Below are 17,488 nucleotides of genomic sequence, written 5' to 3'. Positions count from 1 at the left end.
TGTCACAAAACTTTGTATCTGCAACAGTTCTTCCTGTAAATGTGGTTTTTGTAAAAAATATTCAGTGGAAATTGATAAAAGTAGTTCTGGTGGATAGAGTTCTACGGTTTGTTAAACTTTTGAAATCAAATGGTTTTGTTTAGTATACAGCGTAATTCCGTTACCATGGAATTGTCCTTCATTCTACACAAGGGCAGTTAGGCCAACCATACACAAACCCTCATTCTTTTGACTTTGGAGGGATCGGACAGTTAGGATAAGATGCAGACGGCACAAAAGTGGACCCCTAAAGACCAGGGCCCAGAGGTACTGTACTGTCCAGGGCCGTGTTGTGGTATGTTATGGTCCTGTACTGTCCAGGGCCGTGATGTGGTATGTTATGGTCCTGTCCTGTCCAGGGCTGTGATGTGGTATGTTATGGTTCTGTCCAGGGCCGTGTTGTGGTATGTTATGGTCCTGACCAGGGCTGTGTTGTGGTATGTCATGGTCCTGTCCTGTCCAGGGCTGTGTTGTGGTATGTTATGGTCCTGTCCTGTCCAGGGCTGTGTTGTGGTATGTCATGGTCCTGTCCTGTCCAGGGCTGTGTTGTGGTATGTTATGGTCCTGTCCTGTCCAGGGCCGTGTTGTGGTATGTTATGGTCCTGTACTGTCCAGGGCTGTGTTGTGGTATGTTATGGTCCTGTCCAGGGCCGTGATGTGGTATGTTATGGTTCTGTCCTGTCCAGGGCCGTGTTGTGGTATGTTATGGTCCTGTCCTGTCCAGGGCCGTGTTGTGGTATGTTATGGTCCTGTCCAGGGCTGTGATGTGGTATGTTATGGTCCTGTCCTGTCCAGGGCTGTGATGTGGTATGTTATGGTCCTATCCAGGGCCGTGATGTGGTATGTTATGGTCCTGTCCTGTCCAGGGCTGTGATGTGGTATGTTATGGTCCTGTCCTGTCCAGGGCTGTGATGTGGTATGTTATGGTCCTGTCCAGGGCCGTGATGTGGTATGTTATGGTCCTGTCCTGTCCAGGGCCGTGATGTGGTATGTTATGGTCCAGGGCCGTGACGTGGTATGTTATGGTCCTGTCCAGGGCCGTGTTGTGGTATGTTATGGTCCTGTCCAGGGCCGTGATGTGGTATGTTATGGTCCTGTCCAGGGCCGTGTTGTGGTATGTTATGGTCCTGTCCTGTCCAGGGCTGTGTTGTGGTATGTTATGGTCCTGTCCAGGGCCGTGTTGTGGTATGTTATGGTCCTGTCCTGTCCAGGGCTGTGTTGCGGTATGTTATGGTCCTGTCCTGACCAGGGCTGTGATGTGGTATGTTAAGGTCCTGTCCAGGGCCGTGTTGTGGTATGTTATGGTTCTGTCCAGGGCTGTGTTGTGGTATGTTATGGTTCTGTCCAGGGCTGTGTTGTGGTATGTTATGGTCCTGTCCAGGGCCGTGATGTGGTATGTTATGGTCCTGTCCTGTCCAGGGCCGTGTTGTGGTATGTTATGGTCCTGTCCAGGGCCGTGATGTGGTATGTTATGGTCCTGTCCAGGGCTGTGTTGTGGTATGTTATGGTCCTGTCCAGGGCCGTGTTGTGCTCTGCTCTGTTGTGGTTTATGTTGGGTGATTCAACTCAGAGGAAAAACATGTGAGAAGAGTAAGTTGTGAACAGAAAACAGGAACTCAGCCCACAGCTGTCATTTCTCCTTATTTTCTGCTCACGGTTTGATCAGGCTTTATGAGCATGGTGCATGCAACCTGTCTTTGGCAGGCCCGACGTTGGGAAACCACACTGAAGACATGGTGACTAAACATTCCCATCCTCACCATTCATTCATTCATTTATTACCAGTGGTGGTCTGGTCCCAGATCTGTTTGTGCTCTTTCAAACTCCTATGGTCATTGACATGTATGAGTTGGCAGGACGGCACAAACAGATCTGGGACCAGGCTATATCGATGAAGAGAGGACAGTACCTCAACATGGTCAGTGAGTGTGGGTATATGCACACAATAATGTGATTATTGTGGATAGTCAGATTAATATAATAGTTTGATTAAAACATTTAAATGCTTTGCAGGAAGAACAATTCCCCTAATAATCCTGTTTCCATGGACACATCTGAAATCAGGCTACCTGATCCTGTTTCCATGGACACATCTGAAATCAGGCTACCCGATCCTGTTTCCATGGACACATCTGAAATCAGGCTACCCGATCCTGTTTCCATGGACACATCTGAAATCAGGCTACCCGATGGCACTCTGATAAATGTAGAAAATAAACGTTCTACCACAGCGAACATGTTATTTTTGGGAAGCATATTTGATTCTGAGTTTCTATGTGAAAACGACTTCTACTACGCTACATTCAGTTGTTCCAAACTCAGTTCACTGGCGCTAAAGAGGGAGGCTCCTCGACTATCCTGTGCCCCCTGTATATCGCCTCGCTACGGTTATTTTACTGCTGCTCCTTAATTATTTGTTACTTTTATTTCCTATTCTTTTTGTATTCTTTCTTTTTTAATCTGCATTGTAGGTTAAGGGTTTGTAAGTAAGCATTTCACTAAGGTATTTGGCGCATGTGAAATAACATTTGATTTGATGGCACATGCTGCAGATCAAATACACCGATTAAGGTGTTTACATATCCTAATATTTTGAAAGATTAAAACAGCTGGTTTTCTAAGCAATCGGCGTATGCTTCCCTGGATTATGTCCTTATGCCGATTAAGATAAGCAGAGTAAGGTGTTTACATGACTAAAGCCATACTCAGCCTACTGCCTTCAATTAGATTAATATCGAATTATTACTGTGCATGTAAATCTACTCAATGAGTCCTTTAGGTTACGATCATGAGCTAGCTATCATTAGCCAAATGTTAGCCTGGCTCTGTGGCAGGGAGGTAGAGGGTTTGGTGTTCGTTAGCCTGGCTCTGTGGCAGGGAGGTAGAGGGTTTGGTATTCGTTAGCCTGGCTCTGTGGCAAGGAGGTAGAGGGTTTGGTGTTCGTTAACCTGGCTCTGTGGCAGGGCGGTAGAGGGTTTGGTATTCGTTAGCCTGGCTCTGTGGCAGGGAGATAGAGGGTTTGGTGTTCGTTAGCCTGGCTCTGTGGCAGGGCGGTAGAGGGTTTGGTGTTCGTTAGCCTGGCTCTGTGGCAGGGCGGTAGAGGGTTTGGTATTCGTTAGCCTGGCTCTGTGGCAGGGAGATAGAGGGTTTGGTGTTCGTTAGCCTGGCTCTGTGGCAGGGCGGTAGAGGGTTTGGTGTTCGTTAGCCTGGCTCTGTGGCAGGGCGGTAGAGGGTTTGGTGTTCGTTAGCCTGGCTCTGTGGCAGGGCGGTAGAGGGTTTGGTATTCGTTAGCCTGGCTTTGTGGCAGGGCGGTAGAGGATTTGGTGTTCGTATTAGTGAAAATGCAGATGATCACATGATGTAAGAGACTACAGGATGTGGTTAATATCCAAGAGAGGAACTTCATCAAGTCTTCGTCCCAAATACAATCCTATTAACTAAGTAGTGCACTACATTTGACCAGAGTCATATGGGTCCTATAAGTAGTGCACTATATTTGACCAGAGTCCTATGGGTCCTATAAGTAGTGCACTATATTTGACCAGAGTCCTATGGGTCCTATAAGTACTACACCATGTAGAGAATAATGTGACATTTGGAAACGCAGTCCAAGAATCATTGCAATTCATTTTCCAGTCAAATCCTGACTAAGGCAAAGCACTATGCCGTGTGATTATCAGTGGCCGAGTGCTTTCCCCAAACATCCCCATGTCTCTCTCTACAGACACTGCCATTATACCTGTGGGATGGTCTAAGAGTGGAGAAGAGGGACGAAAAAAAACCGTGGTTTACACTCATCTCAATTGGCTATAATTCACTAGAGTGATGGTCAGATACACTCATAACCAGACTTGTGATTAGCTACATTCAGGTATGGAGTAATGAGATCGCAGCCGCTGCAGTACAAGATAAACAAGTTCCCTGTAGGTCTATACAACATAACCTAAGACAATTTGAGCAATGCTTGAAATAAACACATTGGCCAACAACCCCAGCCAGATTTAATGCTGTCTCTCTCCCTCTCTGTTTAAGCAATCAGTCGATTATGTAACTCTGGCCAAGGAGGATTCCATGATGTTTCATAATTAGTCTCTAATATTTCCTAATCTAGACTGTCCTCCCCACATCTCTCTCACACACACATTGTCCCTCTCTCCCTCTCCCTTTAACCATAATGGTGTGGTCAGTTGCAGAAACCAGAACTCATAGTGTGTGTGTCCTGAAATGGCACCCTATTCCCTATGGGCCCTGATAAAAAGTAGTGCACTAATATATTATAGTGCACTACTTTAGACCAAGGCCCTATGGCACCCTAATCCCTATATAGTGCACTACTTTAGACCAAGGCCCTATGGCACCCTAATCCCTATATAGTGCACTACTTTTGACCAGGGCCCATAGGGGATAGGATACCATTTCGGAAGCACCCTATGATACAATGTTTATACATACCATGTGGATTGACTTAGAAAACACTAGTCAGGGGTCGAGTAGAGCTCCAACTCACTCCTAGAGTATGCATCCCAAACGGAACCCTATTCCCTAGTCAAAGGTAGTGCACTATAAAGGGAATTGGGTGCCATTTGGGACAGTTCTATACCACTCCTACAGTATTCATGCCAGTGAGTCACCTCCTGCCTGTTAGCTAGGTCTAGTTGTTGCATGGCTAGCTGTTAGCTAGGTCTAGTTGTTGCATGGCTAGCTGTTAGCTAGGTCTAGTTGTTGCGTGGCTAGCTGTTAGCTAGGTCTAGTTGTTGCGTGGCTAGCTGTTAGCTAGGTCTAGTTGTTGCGTGGCTAGCTGTTAGCTAGGTCTAGTTGTTGCATGGCTAGCTGTTAGCTAGGTCTAGTTGTTGCATGGCTAGCTGTTAGCTAGGTCTAGTTGTTGCATGGCTAGCAGTTAGCTAGGTCTAGTTGTTGCATGGCTAGCAGTTAGCTAGGTCTAGTTGTTGCATGGCTAGCTGTTAGCTAGGTCTAGTTGTTGCATGGCTAGCTGTTAGCTAGGTCTAGTTGTTGCATGGCTAGCTGTTAGCTAGGTCTAGCTGTTAGCTAGGTCTAGTTGTTGCATGGCTAGCTGCAATGAGTCTAGTTGTTGCATGGCTAGCTGTTAGCTAGGTCTAGTTGTTGCATGGCTAGCTGTTAGCTAGGTCTAGTTGTTGCATGGCTAGCTGCAATGAGTCTAGTTGTTGCATGGCTAGCTGTTAGCTAGGTCTAGTTGTTGCATGTGTTAGGGTTGAACTGGCTATTTGTTTGCATAACTTATATAATATACTGGGGATGCTATGCTACAATATTAAGTATATGAACTGCGGATAAATCAACTGCTGAAGACAGGAAGAACGACACCCGGCGACAGGAAGTGCGTCACGACGCTGGGACCAGCCTACACGCCGACGATAGGAGGAGCAAGTTTAAACCACGCTCCTCCTCCCTCTGACAGGCTAGCATTGAGCGGGAACTATCTCTGTCAGAGTATAAAAGAGAGAACAATAGAATGTGACGCTCTCTTCTCTGTTTGCCCTGCGAGGTATAACAGAGAGACCGTATACGAACGACATATTTACCATACACGTGTTTGCATTAATTAAAGTACAGATAAATCAGAAGTTACTATGCGCTGACTATTTTGTTCTGATACCAGAAACGAATAAGACGCAACTTTAACACATGGCTAGCTGTTAGCTAGGTCTAGTTGTTGCATGGCTAGCTGTTAGCTAGGTCTAGTTGTTGCATGGCTAGCTGTTAGCTAGGTCTAGTTGTTGCATGGCTAGCTGCAATGAGTCTAGTTGTTGCATGGCTAGCTGTTAGCTAGGTCTAGTTGTTGCATGGCTAGCTGTTAGCTAGGTCTAGTTGTTGCATGGCTAGCTGTTAGCTAGGTCTAGTTGTTGCATGGCTAGCTGCAATGAGTCTAGTGTCAGGGAGGGAGCAGACAGGCAGCTTGGCTATCCCATCTCTCCAGAGAGAAAGGCATTTCTACTTAAAATAAACCCAGAGAGCGAGAGCAAGAGAAATCAGTGCTGCTTGCCAACCCTACCCCTTAATCAAATAAAAAAATCAAATCAAATGTTATTTGTCACATGCGCCGAATACAACAGCTGTAGACCTTGCTGTGAAATGCTGAATACAAGCCCTTAACAAACAGTGCAGTTAAGAAAAATAAGAGTTAAGAAAGTATTTACTAAAATAAACTGAAGTTAAAAATACGCAAATAGTCCAGGTAGCCATTTGATTATCTGTTCGGCAGTCTTATGGCTTGGGGGTAGAAGCTGTTAAGAAGCCTTTTGGACCTAGACTTGGCACTCCGGTACCACTTGCCGTGCGGTAGCAGAGATCACAGTCTATGACTGGGGAGGGTGCAGATAAACCACAGCAGTGTCCCATTTACGTGGAAACCATCCCACGGATGAGCCCGGGCAGGTAGGCAGGTAGGTACTGTAAGTAGGCAGGCAGGTAGATGCTGGGGCATTTAAAGCCCTTAACACTCATAGACACACACTTACAGGAAGAAATGCATACACATATGAGGTGAAGGCATGCAGTCTCTCACACACAAACACACTCGTACAAAGCCATACACATATATAGGAAGGGGCACACACACACAGGTCACTCCCCATAGATTATTTTAGCATGTCCACAGCAGCATGTTCCCCATGCAGATATCATACTACTACCACCTCTACAAAGTAGAGACAACCAGTCACCTCTGGTCTATATAGACACCAATTACATCATCTTATAGAGATCTACTGATATTAGTTACCCGATAGACAGGAGAGGGTTGTAGGAACCTATTACAGTCAATTAAGTTACATAAGAAACTAAAGGGAGGGCGAGCCTGTCTATTACTGTGATGGGTTCTGATTTCTAAAACCTTTGAAATCATGAAATATACTTATTCATTTCACTGAGGGAGAGAGGGTAATGGATAACATTTACATTATGTCAGGATATGTTATCGTTAGCCATCAGGGATCCTATGGGAGGAGAAGAGACACAGTCTGGTACCAGTCACCATGACAGCCGTGAGTTGTGGGAGGAGTGAGGAATTTGGGGCAGAGGTCAGGTTAGATGAAGTGAGAAAGAACGTATATCAATAATCTTCTGGATAGCAACAGAGGTATATTGGCTGTTCAGATGTGTAAGGAGGGGCTCAGCATTGGAGAAAAGGTTAAATATCAGTGCTTGTGTGAATATGTCCCTTGTCTTATGCAGCTGTATGATCCAGTGGGTGAATAAACTTGGTTTGAGCTTGATTAAGCGTCCGTGAGTTTAAATTTTTTTTTTGACTCTGTTTATTTAGAAACCTACTGTAACGACTGTTTTTCCACTTGGTCCTCTGGGTCTTTTGGGGCACACAATAAGCTCGGCTTGGCCCACATGCTGAACGTGTGCCGGTCCAAAGAGAATGTCCACCTCCCTGTGTGTCTCCACTGCATTCAGACCAGGCCATATAAGTGTCAGGTCCACTAATATGAAATGTTATCAGCTATAATGACAAACCTAACCAGACTAAATGCGTTCGGTTTGCTCCTAGCAGAACTCGTCTGAATCGAACATCTGTGCACACATACTCCCTAAAGACCGGCGCTTGAATTTTTTTTTTAAATGCCAAAACTTTACTGTTGTTTGTCCCTCTTGAGCCACCATAGCAACATAGCCAGTACATTTCTTCAAAATGGCCCAAATTAATCTAAAATAAATCAAGAAATCTGTCATCAGTTTCAACGTTTTTGCCAAAGAAATCTTAGTCAAGCAAATTTACATCTAATTGATCTAAATGTTTGTGGCATAATTTTTCAAGTGAACAAATTTGTATGAAAACTAGTCATCCCTTGTTGAATGACAACAAATACTTAATTGAAGAATCCCGTCCATAGTTCCCACCCTATATAGTTCACTACATTTGGCAAATCTGACCTTAACTCTATCCTCCTGATTCCTGCTTACAAGTAAAAACTCAAACAGGAAGGACCAGTGACACGCTCAATACCAAAGTGCGGTCAGATGAAGCTGATGCTAAGCTACAGGACTGTTTTGCTAGCACAGACTGGAATATGTTCTGGGATTCATCCAATAACATTGAGGAGTTTACCACATCAGTCGCCGGCTTCATTAACAAGAGCATTGACGTCGTTGTCCCCACAGTGACCGTACGTACATATCCCAACCAGAAGCCATGAATTACAGGCAACAGCTGCAGTGAGCTAAAGCTTCCGCTTTCAAGGAGCTTGGCACTAATCCGGAACGCTTATAAGAAATCCTGCTACGCCCTCCGATGAACCAATCAAACAGGCAAAGTGGACGACTGTAATCACGCTCTCCATAGCCGATTTGGGTAAGACCTTTTAAACAGGTCAACATTCACAAGGCCACACAGATTACCAGGACACGTAGTCAGAGCAAGCGCTGACCAGCTAGTGTCTTTAATAACATTTTCTACTTCTCCCTGACCCAATCTGTAATACCTACAGGTTTAAAGCAGACCAACATAGTCCCTGTGCCCAAGAACTCCAAGGTAACCTGCCTAAATGACTACCGCCCTGTAGCACTCCCATCTGTAGCCATGTAATGCTTTGAAAGGCTGGTCATGGCTCACAGCAACACCATCATTCCAAGAAACTCTGGACCCACTCCAATTTGCATACCGCCCCAACAGATCCACAGATGAAGCAATCTCTATTACACTCCACACTGCCCTTTCCCACCTGAACAAAAGGAACACCTTCATGAGAATGTTGTTCACCGTCTACAGCTCAGCGTTCAACACTATAGTGCCCTCCAAGGACCCTGGGACTGAACATCTCCCTCTGCAACTGGATTCTGGATTTCCTGACAGGCCGCCCCCAGGTGGTGAGGGTAGGCAACAACACATCCACCACGCTGACCCTCAACGCGGGGGCCCCTCAAGGGTGCGTGCTTAGTTCCCTCCTGTACTCCCTGTTCGCCCACATCGCCACGCACGGCTCCAAAACCATCATTAAGTTTGTCGATGACACAACAGTGGTAGGCCTCATCACCGATGATGACGAGACAGCCTATAGGGAGGAGGTCATAGACCTGGCAGTGTGGTGCCATGACAACAACCTCTCCCTAAATGTGAGCAAAACAAAGGAGCTGATTGTGGACTACAGGAAACAGAAGGGCAGGCACGCCCTCATTCACATCGACTGGGCTGTAGTGGAGCGGGTCGAGACCTTCAAGTTCTTCAGTGTCCACATCACTAAGGACCTATCGTGGTCTACGCACACCAACAGTCATGAAGAGGGCACGACAACACCTATTCCCCAAAAGATTTGGCATTGGACCTCAGATCCTCAAAAAGTAATACAGCTGCACCATCGAGAGCATCCTGACTGGTTTCATCACCGCCTGGTATGGCAACTGCTCGGCCTCCGGCCGCAAGGCGCTACAGAAGGTAGTGCGTACGGCCCAGTACGTCACTGGAGCTGAACCTCCTCCCATCCAGGCCACCCAAGTCATAGACTGTTCTCTCTGCTACAGCACGGCAAGCGGTACCGGAGCGCCAAGTTTGGTACCAAAAGGCTCCTTTTGGTACCAGCTTCTACCCCCAACAGCTTCTACCCCCAACCCATTAGACTGCTGAACAGTTAATCAAAATGGCTACCCTGACTATTTACATTGACACCCTTATTTTATTCTTATTATTGGCACTGACTCTCTTGCACAGGCTCGATGTACACTCACTGGACTCTAACCACACACTCACACATATAACCCTAACACTCCAACACACACAGACACCCTTTCACACGCTTTACATACTCTGCTGCTACTCTGTTTATTATTTATACTGATTGCCTAGTCACTTTACCCCTACCTATATGTACAGTACCAGTCAAAAGTTTAGACACACCTACTCATTCAAGGGTTTTTCTTTATTTTTACTATTTTCTACATTGTAGAATAATAGTGAAGACATCAAAACTATGAAATAACACATATGGAATCATGTAGTAACCTAAACAAAACAAAACAAAGTGTTAAACAAATCAAAATATAGTTTATTTATTTAGGTTCTTCAATCTAGCCACCCTGTTATTTGATTCCCAAAAAATGTTTTACCTCTGTATGGAACACTCTATGGGCCCTGGTCAAAAGTAGTGAACTATATAGGGTACCATTTCAGACACAGCCAGTGACGGAGACCATTTCCAAGATGAACTAGATGCACCAGGCAGTTTGTTTCCCTGATGGAACCCTAACAGCCTTGTAAAACACTGTATAACCAGGCCCTATAAAACACTGTAATATGGTTATATCAGGAAGAGAGCGAGAGAGAGAGCAAACACAGCTTGGATATGTCTGCAGCCTTTTTATAAGGTTATTTTGATAAAGATGATGAGACTTGAATAGGCTACTTACTCACAAGTTGGACTGCAATCCTCTTCTACCAATGGTGGAGCAGTGTTTTGGACACTGCAAAAACATATGAATAATAGTTATTTTAACTCATATAACCTCAGTTTCAAAATAGGATAAACATGCTTCAAATAGATAGATACAGTTGAAGTCAGAAGTTTATAAATATGAAATACACAATAAAGTAGGTAAGTAAGCATACTCTATACAGGAAATGTTTAAAAAGACAGTTCCAATACCATATTTACATGTGCAGGGATACTGGAGTGATGGAGGAAGATACAGTAGAAGTCGGAAGTTTACATACACTTAGGTTGGAGTCATGAAAACTCGTTTGAAAACCACTCCACAAATTTCTTGTTAACAAACTATAGTTTTGACAAGTCGGTTAGGACACAAGCAATTTTTCCAACAATTGTTTACAGACAGATTATTTCACTTAGAATTCATTGTATCACAATTCCAGTGGGTCAGAAGTTTACATACACTAAGTTGTCTGTGCCTTAAAACAGCTTGGAAAATTCCAGAAAATGATGTCATGGCTTTAGAAGCTTCTGATAGGCTAATTGACATAATTTGAGTCAATTGGAGGTGTATCTGTGGATGTATTTCAAGACCTACCTTCAAACTCAGTGCCTCTTTGCCTGACATCATGGGAAAATCAAAAGAAACCAGCAAGACCTCTGAAAAAAAAAATTGTAGGCCTCCACAAGTCTGTTTCATCCTTGGGAGCAACTTCCAAACGCCTGAAGGTACCACGTTCATCTGTACAAACAATAGTACGCAAGTATAAACACCATGGGACCACGCAGCCGTCATACCACTCAGGAAGAGACGTGTTCTGTCTCCTAGAGATGAACATACTTTGGTGCGAAAAGTGCAAATCAATCCCAGAACAACAGCAAAGGACCTTGTGAAGATGCTGGAGAAAACAGGTACAAAAGTATCTATATCCACAGTAAAACAAGTCCTATATCGACATAACCTGAAAGGCCACTCAGCAAGAACGAAGCCACTGCTCCAAAACCGCCATAAAAATGCCAGACTACGGTTTGCAACTGCACATGGGGACAAAGATCGTACTTTTTGAAGAAATGCCCTCTGGTCTGATGAAACGAAAATAGAACTGTTTGGCCATAATGACCATCAATATGTTTGGAGGAAAAAGGGGGATGCTTGCAAGCCGAAGAACACCATCCCAACCATGAAGCACGGGGGTGGCAGCATCATGTTGCAGGGGTGTTTTGTTGCAGGAGGGACTGGTGCACTTCACAAGAAATGGCACCATGAGGAAGGAAAATTATGTGGATATATTGAAGCAACATCTCAAGACATCAGTCAGGAAGTTAAATCTTGGTCACAAATGGGTCTTCCAAATGGACAATGACCCCAAGCATACTTCCAAAGTTGTGGCAAAATGGCTTAAGGACAAAGTCAAGGTATTGGAGTGGCCATGACAAAGCCCTGACTTCAATCCTATATACAATTTGTGGGCAGAACTGAAAAGGTGTGTGCGAGCAAGGAGGCCTACAAGGAGGCCTGACTCAGTTACATTTGCTCTGTCAGGAGGAATGGGACAAAATTCAGCTTGTGGAAGGCTACCCGAAACGTTTGACCCAAATTAAACAATTTAAAGGCAATGCTACCAAATACTAATTGAGTGTATGTAATCCTCTGACCCACTGCGAATGTAATGAAAGAAATAAAAGCTGAAATAAATAACTCTACTATTATTCTGACATTTCACATTCTTAAAATAAAGTGGTGATCCTAACTGACCTAAGACAGGGAATTTTTATTAGGAATTAATGTCTGGAATTGTGAAAAACTGAGTTAAAACGTATTTGGCTAAGATGTATGTAAACTTCCGACTTCAACTGTAGATAGAGATATAATATGAACTTTCTAAATGGTGAGGAGGGATAAGGCTGATAATGCTTCATAATCATAATAAACATAGCATAAACGCAATCGAATGAATTCCCATGAACATGGAAATGAGTTTACAAATTAGCCCTTGTAACGTCAAGTCAAACAAATATCAAACTGTCTGTGTGAAACATGTACACTTGAGTGTGCTTCTACCCTGCTACAGTAGCCTAACAAAGCAAAGTGAAACAAGTGCGAATGCAATTTTGCTGATTTCTTTTCCCACACAAATAAAAATAATCAAGAAAACTAAAGCAAAAAGTTTCTCCCCATCCTATGAAAGAATGTATTTCGGTCTATTCTAGACGTTCTGTTCTAAATAGGCTACTGCGGATAGCCCACAGTAATGTTTCGTCTATAACAGACTTACGTAACGTTGAACTTGGCAGCGTGGACAAAATTCAGACTTCCACCGCTTCGTTAATGTAACAGCGAGAAATGTATTTTCGCAAATTTCTACAATAGTGTTCAAAACTGCACGGGATATTCATTCGATACTTTGTATCCGTTTGAAGGAGGTTTAAAACGCAGTTATAACAATCTAACGTTACCTAACAACAAAGAGATATTGTGCACATGAAATAAATAAAAAAATCCACGACAAACAAATGACAATAGTAGAAGTGCTGTAAATCTCGGGATTGCACGCTAAAACTCGTAAATTATCCTCGTTGTAAAATAATACAATTATGAAAACGATTAAAAACAAAAACTTTTCAGATTTTTTTTTTTTATATATATAATGTGTAACAAAAATTAACTGTTAATCGACTTAGTCGAAGTTTCATAAACCTAGCCAAAAGTAATTGGTTAATTTACCTTTTTATTAGGTCCAATATCCGAGGTGATATAATGTGTGTCTGTAATTTGTGAATCGGACGTAGCTACGTTTTTTGAAGACTAAAAATCGTTGCGTCAGTCCGTTTAAATACTGATCAGTATCTGGGAGGGTACGGGAATGCGGAAGTTGCTGTTCCAGACGTAAGCGTGGATAGAAATAGACCGCAGGGCTAAATGGAAGAAGAAGAAGAAGAAGAAAAACAAATAAATCAGCATTGTTCGCTCCACCCCTAGCAACCAAAAAAAAAAAAAAACACACACAACATTCTGATGGGAGGAAACTTCCGGCTTCCTCTGTTGGATGACTCGTCACCAGTTACCATAGCCACCAAAGTCATAAACCAAGCCTATTTTTCTACAATTTCACTTCTTATTAAAATGTGATTTAAAAAAACAAACGTACATTTAACCCTAACCTTAACCATGGCCTATTTATTGCCTTAATTCCCTTATTTTACCTAATTTGCACTCACTGTATATAGACTTTTTTTTTTCTTTTTTTTTCTACTGCATCATTGATTGTATGTTTGTTTTATTCCATGTGTAACTCTGTGTTGTTGTATGTTGTCGAACTGCTTTGCTTTATCTTGGCCAGGTCGCAGTTGTAAATGAGAACTTGTTCTCAACTGGCCTACCTGGTTAAATAAAGGTGAAATAAAAAACTAATTAAAAAAACACACTGCTAACATTATGCCTAACACGAACATTAAATTAAGACCAAAAAAAGCGCATTTTTGTTTTCATGTTCATTTTTTTTTTTAACACCAAATGATGTCTATAAACACAAATGTATTACTTATTTATAAATTTGACATACATATGTATTAGCAAAGAAAGTGATTTTGGAAACATGATGGTCTATAATTAGTGCTTTGTTGTTGTTGTGGTTGTTGTTGTTGACACAGTTTCCATGTCTGTGTTTTCATATAGATTTCCATTCAGCATGTCGTGCTATGGTCACACCTGCTCTTATTTGGTGTTCTTGGATCCTAATTAAAGGGTTCAGGAATTCTATTGGTGCCCTCTTACGACTCCAGGGGATAGATTTCAACTGTTACTAATAAGATATTTAGGATGTAGATGTTTTGCAAACGATTGTTTTGACCCTCTAACCTTTGCTTTATTACTACAAGAGGCTACTTTAACTTAACCTTAGCTCACGTATACTTTATGATATATACATGTTACAGACTAGACCTGATATAGTGTATTCTAGTCTAATGTAAGACCCTAAAGGGCTGGCCATCTGCAAGGGAAATGTGCAAGGCAATTTAACAAGCAAATAAATAAATAAATTACTTGGTTGGTTGTGACAACGTTGGTTGTTTATTTGAAGAGCCACTCAGGAATATTCCTTGCAGTATTAGCGCCCTCTAGTGGGACAATGTATTTTTGTATTGTGACATGAGCTACTGGTCATTAGGTTATTAACCCTGTATATACCAACTCTGATCAATGATAATACTTTAAGTGGATGCTAAACAACTACAATGCCAATGCAATGTAACGTATAAAATATCAACAGATGAACTAAAAAATATAAAATATGTTTGTTTGGCATCGGTAACTGAAGTATTTATCCTTAATCACCTCTATCAAGAGCAGCTGTACTTCTACACAAGACAGGAATCTGTTTGGGTCTTGATTCATTAGATATTAGTAGGGCACTTGGAGTCAACGACAGTCCTGCATGATCAGGATGTCCTCAGCCGTGGGCCACTTGGAACAACTGTACTTCTATCTGGACTTCCACCACAAATGTCCCTTCCTCTGTTTATTTTTATAGATTCTAATTTGGTTTCACCATCCGTGATTTAATGTCCAGTTCCTGAGAGAGAGAGAGAGAGAGAGAGAGAGAGAGAGAGAGAGAGAGAGAGAGAGAGAGAGAGAGAGAGAGAGAGAGAGAGAGAGAGAGAGAGAGAGAGAGAGAGAGAGAGAGAGAGAGAGAGAGATATGGTGGTCAATACATTTAATTAAATGTATCATCCTAAGATTCCCCAATACAACAGCAGTAGTATTGTACCTGTATCCATGATTATATGTACTATTATTATTACTACTGAAATGAACAGGATTTCATTATCCTCATTGCATTGTACTGGATTTACTGAAACGCTGTACCCCTATACTGCTTTGGCAATATCTACAAATTGTATTTTATGCAAATAAAGCAATCTGAATTTGAAAGAGAGAGAGAGAGAGAGAGAGAGAGAGAGAGAAAGAGAAAGAGAAAGAGAGCGAGAGAGAGAGAGAGAGAGAGAAAGAGAATGAGAATGAGAACGAGAACGAGAAAGAGAGAGAGAGTCAATGCCCAGGTCTACTCACTCCCTATCTGACTGGCTCTAGTCTATTCCCTATCTGACTGGCTCTAGTCTACTCCCTATCTGACTGGCTCTAGTCTACTCCCTATCTGACTGGCTCTAGTCTATTCCCTATCTGACTGGCTCTAGTCTACTCCCTATCTGACTGGCTCTAGTCTACTCCCTATCTGACTGGCTCTAGTCTATTCCCTATCTGACTGGCTCTAGTCTACTCCCTATCTGACTGGCTCTAGTCTACTCCCTATCTGACTGGCTCTAGTCTACTCCCTATCTGACAGGCTCTAGTCTACTCCCTATCTGACTGGCTCTAGTCTACTTCCCTATCTGACTGGCTCTAGTCTACTTCCCTATCTGACTGGCTCTAGTCTATTCCCTATCTGACTGGCTCTAGTCTATTCCCTCTCTGACTGGCTCTAGTCTATTCCCTCTCTGACTGGCTCTAGTCTACTCCCTATCTGACTGGCTCTAGTCTACTCCCTATCTGACTGGCTCTAGTCTACTCCCTATCTGACTGGCTCTAGTCTATTCCCTATCTGACTGGCTCTAGTCTATTCCCTATCTGACTGGCTCTAGTCTATTCCCTATCTGACTGGCTCTAGTCTATTCCCTATCTGACTGGCTCTAGTCTACTCCCCATCTGACTGGCTCTAGTCTATTCCCTATCTGACTGGCTCTAGTCTATTCCCTATCTGACTGGCTCTAGTCTACTTCCTATCTGACTGGCTCTAGTCTATTCCCTATCTGACTGGCTCTAGTCTACTCCCTATCTGACTGGCTCTAGTCTACTCCCTATCTGACAGGCTCTAGTCTACTCCCTATCTGACTGGCTCTAGTCTACTTCCTATCTGACTGGCTCTAGTCTACTCCCTATCTGACAGGCTCTAGTCTATTCCCTATCTGGCTGGCTCTAGTCTATTCCCTATCTGACTGGCTCTAGTCTACTCCCTATCTGACAGGCTCTAGTCTACTCCCTATCTGACTGGCTCTAGTCTACTTCCTATCTGACTGGCTCTAGTCTATTCCCTATCTGACTGGCTCTAGTCTACTCCCTATCTGACTGGCTCTAGTCTATTCCCTATCTGACTGGCTCTAGTCTACTCCCTATCTGACAGGCTCTAGTCTACTCCCTATCTGACAGGCTCTAGTCTACTCCCTATCTGACAGGCTCTAGTCTACTCCCTATCTGACTGGCTCTAGTCTACTCCCTATCTGACTGGCTCTAGTCTACTCCCTATCTGACAGGCTCTAGTCTACTCCCTATCTGGCTGGCTCTAGTCTACTTCCCTATCTGCATCCCAAATGGCAGCCTATTCCCTATATAGTGCCCTGGGCTAAGGTTGAAAAGTAATGCATTCTATAGTGGATAGGGTGTCATTTTGTAGGTAACCAGAGAGTCAAGGCTCTGTATTCCCTCTGTGTCTGTCTGGGCAAAGGCTTTAAACAGATGAGGAGGGAGGCAGCCCAGCCAGAGATATCAATCAGTAGAGGAACACACATGGTCCGTGTGCCGAGTCAGCACTGTAGGGTCTCACTGGGGGAGAAGCCCCATAGTATAACACTATGCTGCCAAAAACAGTAAGCTTTCAAGAATGACATTTCTGTGAAAATATACCACTCTCTCTGGGCATGATGAAGTTCCAATATGCCAACCGTTAATTAATATACATTTGTTGAATCTAAATAGAGACAAATCAAAGTAACATGAAACGGTGTTAATTTATCAGACTTCCATTGGTTATATTACAGTGTAGAGAGATTCTCTCATCTCTTCCAAAAGCCAGAAAAAACGAATAGAACCATTTTCATTCAAGTAGAAATAAATCGGTCTAGGAATCAGAAATGAAAAATTACTGTTTAAAGATTGCATTTCCTTTGCCCACTTTAAAAGCATCTGCTCTTGATGTCTTTCTGCACTATGATCAAGGCTGTGGTGTGAGATTGCCTATGTCCCAAATGGCACCCTACTCCCTAAATAGTGC

The 17,488-nt window shown here is 43.1% G+C and overlaps 1 protein-coding gene and 1 long non-coding RNA gene across 3 annotated transcripts in view; one reads left to right on the top strand and one right to left on the bottom strand.

Moving 5' to 3' along the window:
* LOC115151573 (jun dimerization protein 2) overlaps positions 1 to 13,274 on the bottom strand; it is a 28,316-nt gene extending 15,042 nt beyond the window's left edge. Inside the window, exons 1-2 of one of the 2 annotated variants that reach the window (XM_029695660.1) lie at positions 13,168 to 13,274; positions 10,423 to 10,476 (exon numbers count right to left, since the gene is read on the bottom strand). The gene's annotated coding sequence lies outside the window, so the exon portion shown is untranslated. The remainder of the gene's footprint in view (positions 1 to 10,422; positions 10,477 to 13,167) is intronic. The other variant, XM_029695745.1, reaches the window with a different exon arrangement.
* LOC115151684 (uncharacterized) lies at positions 1,048 to 1,608 on the top strand. Its single transcript, XR_003867343.1, has 2 exons — positions 1,048 to 1,206; positions 1,311 to 1,608. It is a non-coding gene; the product is annotated as an uncharacterized LOC115151684 (long non-coding RNA).
* Positions 13,275 to 17,488: the final 4,214 nt, after the last annotated feature.

This window comes from Salmo trutta, chromosome 1, assembly GCF_901001165.1.
Source record: "Salmo trutta chromosome 1, fSalTru1.1, whole genome shotgun sequence".
Classification (NCBI taxonomy): domain Eukaryota; kingdom Metazoa; phylum Chordata; class Actinopteri; order Salmoniformes; family Salmonidae; genus Salmo; species Salmo trutta.
Note: the sequence above shows the minus strand (reverse complement) of the source record. Positions and strands in the feature narration are given on the sequence as shown.